Source organism: Propithecus coquereli, unplaced genomic scaffold (genome assembly GCF_000956105.1).
Source record: "Propithecus coquereli isolate 6110/MARCELLA unplaced genomic scaffold, Pcoq_1.0 Scaffold122, whole genome shotgun sequence".
Lineage (NCBI taxonomy): Eukaryota > Metazoa > Chordata > Mammalia > Primates > Indriidae > Propithecus > Propithecus coquereli.
In genome coordinates, this window is record NW_012136303.1 from 5,814,020 (window position 1) to 5,822,125 (window position 8,106).

An 8,106-nucleotide genomic window follows, 5' to 3' on the forward strand; every position below is an offset into this window, starting at 1 on the left:
ACTCAGGAAACTAATACACATAAATCCAGAAATATGCCCACGTCTGTCTGGCTCCAATGGCTCTGCTGTTTTCCTCTGCACTGTGGAGCCACAGCAGGAGAAAACAAGTGCTAATTTTTAAAAATTATGATTATTGCCTTTGCTACATGTGGTAGCTTGAAAAATGCTCCTTGGTTCAGGGCTTCTGAATAACCAAGCCTGGACCCAATGGGCCCACAGTGGCTGGACACCGAGGCAGGGTAGTGGGCAGGGACAACCCAGGATGAGGGCTATGCCACAGATGACCCTCAGAGGGGACAGTCCTGTTGATGTGAAAGCAATATTGTCCGACAGGCTAACAGATCCTAAGTAGTATCAGAGGTTGTTAGGTTAGTTTGCCGCTCTGCTGTAGATTTAGTCAATGGGAACATATCAAGCCCAAATGGATTGAAACCATTTATTACTTACATAGGCAGCAAATGCAAGATCAGCAATGGTGTCAGCTCCCCACGTCCCTTGACCACAGGATGTCACTGAAACAGGAGGGCCTGGATGACACACAACAGGAGTGATGGAGCACTTGTCGCTGAAGAGCTAATTTTGTGCAGCAGCTAAGCAGCGTTATAGCCTGCAGCTGTGCCCTGAGGGGAGGAGGGCAACGTGGAAGGCCCCACCTCATCAGGACCAGCTGGGCAGATGAGAAATGGCCCGTGACAGCCTCCCTGCAGTTAGAGAGGTGGGTGAGAAATGGCCTCATGGCAGCTCCTTCCGAGCCTGCCTGACTTCTCAGGATCATGGGGTGTTCCACCAAGGCTAAGGGCAGCAGTGGTTAAGCCTTGCCATGTGGCCCAGGTAGAAAAGTGCATGGTTGTCAGGGCACCAGCGCAGAGCAGTTCCCCTGCAGATGTGAACCCCTCACAGGGAGGAAGCAACACAAGGGACCCTGTGAGAGTTTCCAGGGTAATGTGGGTGGTACAGTGGAAAGAGCTATGGGCAAGGATGACAGGAGCCCTGGGTTCTAGGTCTGGCCCTGCCAATGGGATTTGGGCCATGGGATTTGGGCAGGTCCTTTTCCCTCTCTGGGATTCTGTGAAGAGAAGGGCTTTTTCTAGATGACCTGCAAGGGCCACCCAATGCTGCAGTGATCTTTGACCCTAGAACAGGGCGTGACGCTCATAGAGGCTCCACCTTGGGTTGCTGAATGTAGTATTTAATAGCAGGCAGTGGTCGGCAGAGGGGCTGGGGGGTTATGCAGGGGGGAGGCCTCCCTGTTGGTTGTGTTGAGATGGGGCCAACAGAGGCATTGATTAGGATGTGCTCACTCCTTTCTAAAGCTCCCTGGTGCCCAAGAGGCTCTTGAGAAGTGCTTGGAGACATTTCCCAGCCACTCTGGACCACTGTCAATTGCTGAGGAGCCCAAGTCTCTTCCAGGGTTAATATCCAAACTCACTGTGAAAGGCGCCAATTCCAGAAAGTCAACAGTACACTGCGACAGTTGCTCAGCAGGAGCCATGTTGGAGACTCTGTGGCTCCCGCTAAGTCCAACAGCACCCATCCGCCCGTCAGCCACCTTTCCTCAGGTGAGCAGCAGGGAAGTCTGTAGTGTGTGTATGAAATGTAAGCCCAGAGCTCCCCTCCGTGCGTAAAATTCCCTCATTCTGAGAGGCAAAGGATGGGGCCTGGGTGTGTACCTGGGGAGGAAACAGACTTCTGCATCCAACCCAACCCCAATAAGAAAAACGAACGCCCCCCTTAACAAATAAATAAAGAAAAAGCAACAACCCAAACGGAACGAACAAAGAAGTTTGAAAAAAGGGGAAAACGGTGAAAACAAAAACCCAAAAAAAAACCGAAAGAATGCAAAACGAAGGGGGCAAAAAAAGCCAACCCAAAAAAAGCCAACTTGGAACTTCCGCAAAAAAAAAGAATTTGAACCAAAACCAACTGAAAAAAAACCGGGAAAACAAAAACAAGCCAAACCCCCGGTTTCCTCCTCAAAGCAGGAGATAGAATGCCCATGGAAAAGATGTCCTTCCTATACCAGGAGGAAAGAAACATTCTTATCACTAGACACAGGGAGACTTGAGGCAAAGAGAATTCTGTACAATTCTTTCCTTAGTTTCTCCATATAGTTTAGGTACTTTTCCACAATGGCCTTTCTTTGTTCAACTTAATTGACATAAGAACTTAGCTCCTGCCACTTCTCTTAATCTTTATTTCCTTGTGGAGGCTCCTATGTCACATAAACTTAAATGTGTATGCTTTTCCCCTGTTAGTCTGTTTTACATGAATTTAATTCTCAGGCTCACCCAAAGACTGTAAGAGGGGAGAGGTAAAGTTTTGCTTCCCCTACACCATCACCCTAGAATGTTCCCTATTGTCTCTTTTCAGCCAGCCACCTCCTCAAGAGACACTCGCTGTTCTGATTTCTATCCCTGTGGATTAGTTCTAGAACAGCACTGCCCAATAGAACTTTATGCAATGATGGAAATGTTCTAGATCTGCTCTATCCAGTACAGTATCCACTGGCCCCATGTACCTATTAAGCACTTGAAATGCGGCTAGTGCAACTGAAGAAATGAAATTTTTGTTCTATTTAATTTTAATTATTTAAATTTAGACGTCACAAGTGGCTAGTAGCTACCATATTGGACAGCTCTTTCTACCTTCTTTGTTTCAACCTAATGGTTTTAAGATTAGTTCACATTGTTGTGTGCCTTATTAGCTAGTTTTTTACTTCTGAGTAAGGGTTTTAAGATTTTCAGGTTCAGTTTTAATTGAAGTAAAATATACATAACATAAAATGGACCATGGTACAGTTCAGTGGCATTGAGTACATTCACATTGTTGTACGACCATCACCACAATGCATCTCCAGGACTTTTTCATCTCCCCCAACTGAAGCTCTGTGCCCGTCAAACAGTGACTCCCCATCCTCCTCCCCCCAGCCCCTGGCAATCATAATTCTCCTTACCTTCTATTGCTGAGTTTTTTACTCCTGAGTTAATTTTTTAAAAGCTCAGTAGTATAGTAGTATTCGTCTTTCTCTGTCCATCTCATTCTTCTTTGTGTTTGAGTTGGGTCTTTGAAGGTTAAATGTGCATCTGACACAATTCGTGTGCATGCCTTGGTTGCTGCATGTTCCCCTGGACCAGAGGTGGCTTTAATGACGGAGCCATGCCTTGTATTTCTCTGAATCCCATGCTCTGGATGCCCTGACATGAAGTTGGTATAGAAAAGGTGTCTGCTCATTATGAGTTCTTGGCATCTGGCGGGGAAGTTGGATAAGGCCCCAGCATTTGCTGAACCTCATGCGGTATCGGAGTCCCAGGCATGCTCTCTGCACCATGTCAGCGGATCCTCCAACAGCTTGGGAGCTTCTTAACCCCAGCTCCTTAGTACGGAACTGGGTCATGACATGATAAACACTTCCCACTCTCACAGCTCCTCTGTTATTCTCAGGACAATTCCTCCCAATGGCCAGGAACTAAAATGAGCCATGCCCAGAAATTATGACAAGGAAGGTAGGCGAAGGGGCGTTATCCAACTTAGAGGACTCAGTAACAAAATGGCTAAGAGATGATTAAGGTGAGCTAAACAACCATAAGAAATAGACTCATAATGTTAACACTGGAACACACCAGAAAGTTTATTGGTCTTTCATGGAACATTCTAGGGCAAATGCTCCAGCAGGGGTAGGTGAGGAACTCTGTTCTACGTAGCCATGCAGGGGCCCAGGCTGACCTTGAGTCTGCCATCTTCACATGTGGCTGCCAAGGTCACTGTATTGTTTTCACTCCAGCTCAGAGGGAGGGGGAGAGAGCATGGAGGAGGGCTTAGGGGGGCTTTCACTTCCACAGGACAGAATTTAGTCACATGGCCACACCCAACTGTATGGGAAGCTGGGAAGTGTGCGGGGCAAGGAGACAGAAATGAATTTTGGTGGTCAGTTATTGGCCTCTATTACACCAGGTGTGTTTGGGACCCTCCTTACTAGTAACACTTTTGAAAGGAACTTCAAAATTCTGCAAAGGATCTCCACCTTTAAACCTTGCTTCCCAAGTTGAAGGCAATGAGACACACACACACACACACACACACACACACACACACACACACACGGTAAGCACACAGACGCTGTCAGCTATCACTGTACTTAGTTGACTCCCTGGTTATAACTCAACGTTTACCAAGAAATCTCATAAGTTGGCTCCCCATCTAGATTCATCCACTGGGAGAGATTGCCTTAACCGGGCAACAGGAGAGTGCTTTGCTAGGTAGTTAGGTTTTGTGCTAGATGCTACCATCTGTCCAAATTCCTCCCTTCTTCTTCCTTACTCACAGAACCAGGTTTTGTGCAGAGCAGTGAAGCACTTGTGAAACACCCACCCATCACTCCCCCCACCCCCGCACCCTGTGCAGGGTCCTTTGCAGCTAGGGGCTGCCCTGTCAACAGCTCTGGCTAATGAGATGTAAGCAGAAGTCTCCTGGCTGGGGATTCTGGGAAAGCCATTGTATTCCAGCTAAGAGAGGCATAGATTTGGCTGGCATTCTGCTCAATCTTTCACCTTTTGCCCTTCTTTCTACCTAGGATACCGTCGCTTTGGAGCGCAGCAATCCTTCACAACCCAGCTCATGGGTGCCCTCCTCTGAGAAGCCCTCTCTATTTTCTCTGCCCCACCCCTCACCACCTGTCCCAGTCACCCTCCTGCCTCTGTCCCTGGGCCTGCCTTTCTCACAGCAGTAGAGCCTCATGGTCAAGGGCTGTGGCTTTGTATTCAGGCAGTCGGGGATTCAAAGTTGGTTCTGCCTTTTCCTCTGTGTCCCCCCACCCCACTAAGCCTCAGTGTCATCTTGCTTAAAATGGGATAATCATGGTACCTTTGGGTTATTGTCAAACTAACTGAGGTGAGGCATGCACAGGGCCTGGCACAAAGTTAGTGCTCAAATAATGGCAGCTGCTGTCATTATTAGTCATAGCTAAAGGCTGCGTCTGGGCCTCGAGGGCCTCAGGTACTCGATATGGAGGATAACTGGTCCTTAATAAAACTCCTAGTCCAGCTGAGGCAGTGGTGGGAGAGGGGCTAGGGGACATTCCGTTCACACGTGCTCCCCCGCCCCCATCCACCTGTTTTCACTGCTTTAGCACCTGTGCAGGAAGAACTTGAAGCTACAGGTACCCTTTAGAAGGCTGCCACCCTGTGGCTGACTGAGAACTTGCTTTGGGAGGGAGGGACCACAGTGACCAAGCGCGTATACACGTCTTCCATCCGTTAGATAAGGAGGTCTGATCTCCATTCCACAGGTTCACCCAACCGGTTATTTGCTGAGGATCTACTGTGTCAGGCACTGTGCCAACTGCTCAGGATGCAAGGACGAAGAACACAGACATCCCAGCCGGCCCTCGTGGAATTTACAATCTAGCAGAGGGACCGAGGAAACAAGCACGTATCATCGAGAGTATATGATTTATCAGAGGGAGTAGGCGAGAAGGGGCTCTGCAGGTCTTAGAAGTTTCCAGGGCTAATGGGAAGCTCCTGGGGGCTGTAGAGGGAGGGAGTGATGGGCAAAAGGAGCCCTCTGCCTGGGTGGGCCTAGGGCAGAAGCCAGGGGGCTGATGAGGAGGTTACTGCAGTCATTGGTGTGAGAGATGCTGGGGGCTGGCCAGGGCGATTGCAGGGGAGGGAAGACGGGTCGCCTAGAGGACTTGCTGATGGACTGGACATGGCAAGAGGGAGGAGGCCGCTGAAACAGCGAGGCACAGTCACACAGCACAGGAGCTGGCTCAGGCGGGGACCCAAGTCAGATGCTACAAGTCAAGGATGTGTTTTCTACTCTCTTCCCTGTCCTGGACTGAGAAGAGAGTGTGGCCTGGAAGAAGGGGGATGGGGGGCCCAGCTACAGACCCTAAGACACAGGAGCCAGATCCATTTTTTTTTAAAGAAGGAAGATCTTTTATTTGGGCCTGGGAAGGAGTCCTGAGTCAGCAGTTCTCTCTGAAATGTGGGTGGTCAGGAGAGGAGGAGCAGCAGGGAACCCACATTTCTGCACCAGCTGCTTCGCTTCAATGAGTTCCAAGTCTAAGTTCCTGGCAGGCAAGGGCGTGCTTTATTCTGTTGGTGGGTATGAAAAGTGTCACTGCCCCTCGGGAAGGCACTTTGGCAACACCATCCAAAACTACAAAGACGTGCCTAGCTCCTACCCAAAAAGCCTGCTTCCTCCCATGGCCATCTACTGAGGAAGCAACCAGATCTGCACAATCTGTGGTTAACTGTGGTTAACAAGACCAAACAAACAACTCATAGAGACAAGACACAGTAGACACAAGTTTGTTTTTGAATCAGGATCTCGCTCTATTGCCCAGGTTGGAGTGCAGTGGCCTGATCATAGTTCACTACAGTCTCGAACTCCTGCATCAGCCTCCTGAGTAGTTGAGACCACAGGCATGCACCACCATGCCTTGGCTAATATTTTTTATTTCTTGTAGAGATGGGGGTCTTGCTGTGTTGCCCAGGCTGGTGTCAAACTGGACTCCAGTGATTCTCCCTTCTTGGCCTTCCAAAGCCTTGGGATTACAGGCATGAGCCACCATGCCTGGCCCAGTAGAGACTAGTTTAAGCTGCATTTGTTAGAAAGGGCATCATGACAGTTAACTTGCCTTTTTTACTCAGATGAATTTTGGTTGTCTTTCCATCAGGATATATCCCATGCATTGACCCTGCCCATTTAATGCCAGGAGGTTCCCTTGCCAACCAATTTTGGGGATGATGCAAAATGTCCCCGTCGAGAACAACTGCCCTGAATTCAGAAGCCCCAGAACCAGTGGCTGTTGAGTATTTTTTTTAAAACCTGTTAAAGCCTATGGAGCCAGATCAGTGTGGTCCCTGGCTCTACGGCCCACAGTCACAGCTGGCCCAAGGTCAGAGGGACCGTCTGCACTGTGGTGGCTGCACCAATAATAGGGCAGCAGTTACGTTACCTGCCTCACTCACTTCTGAGAGCTCCTACGGGCTCCTTGCAAACAGTTCCAGATGAAGCAGGTTGCAAGTGCGTGTTTTTATGATATCTTCCGGTGCGTACTAATTAACGTAACAGAAACCCTGAGAATGGGGTGGGAGGGGGCGAAGCACACAATAAGGGCCCGGTGGTTGGGGATGGAGTGCATGGGCACTGTTGCTCACACCATGGGTTTTGAAGCTGACAGGCAGCACCTTACACTTCCCAGCTGTGTGACCTGGGCTCTGGGTTTTGCACTGTAAAGTGGGGACATAGCGAAGCACTGAAATACTTCCGAGGGCAGCTAAGTTTCCTTCAAAGCAACCCAATAGAAGATGCAAAACTCCACTGTCCTCGTTCTGGTTTTTAATGGTCAAGGTGATAGTAGTTTAGTTTTTCCAGACCCATATGTAGTTTCCACAGTAACCTCACCTGCTGGAGGAAGCACCCTGGCAGATGCTGTGGCCTCAGCAGGCCACTGTCAGTTTGGGATGGAAAGCGCCAAGCCAAGTCCCTTTCTCAGGATGGGTCATGGTTGATACCACAAGCCCTTCTGCAGTGCTGGTTCTTGGCTCGCTGCAGGGGCTGAAGCAGGAAAGAGAAAGTGACTGATGCCTACTTGGAAAGAGGATCCAGGCTCGTTATGATTCCAAAGCGGGAGACCGAGCCAGCGTTGGTTCTAAGTCTGGTTCACTTAACAGGGAGGTGGTCAGGGTTCCATCCAAGAGCCCGATGGTCCTCCCCTCCCAAACGTGCACAGGAAACAAACTTAGCCGGTGGAGGGTCCTTAGGAGGCTGGGCAGAGCACAACTAAGCAGCAGAACCCGCTAACCAACGCCCTGTGCTGACATTACACTCACCCTCAAAACGCACTCAGAAGCAGCCTCTTGCGAATATTAACAGTGAGAGGTGTGTGGGGCACAGGAAACCCGGCTCTTCTTCCACAGCTGACTGGCCACACTCCAGTGAACAGCTCAGAGGCATTTTGACTCTGCTTATCTTTTAGGCCAAGATACTCTAATTCTAAACTCATTTGGGTTGGCATGAGCAGCATCCTAGTGGAAAAAACACCCCACCTACCTCCTGGGTACAGACTTCCGCACGTGGAGTGAATAAAGCCATGAGCGCAGA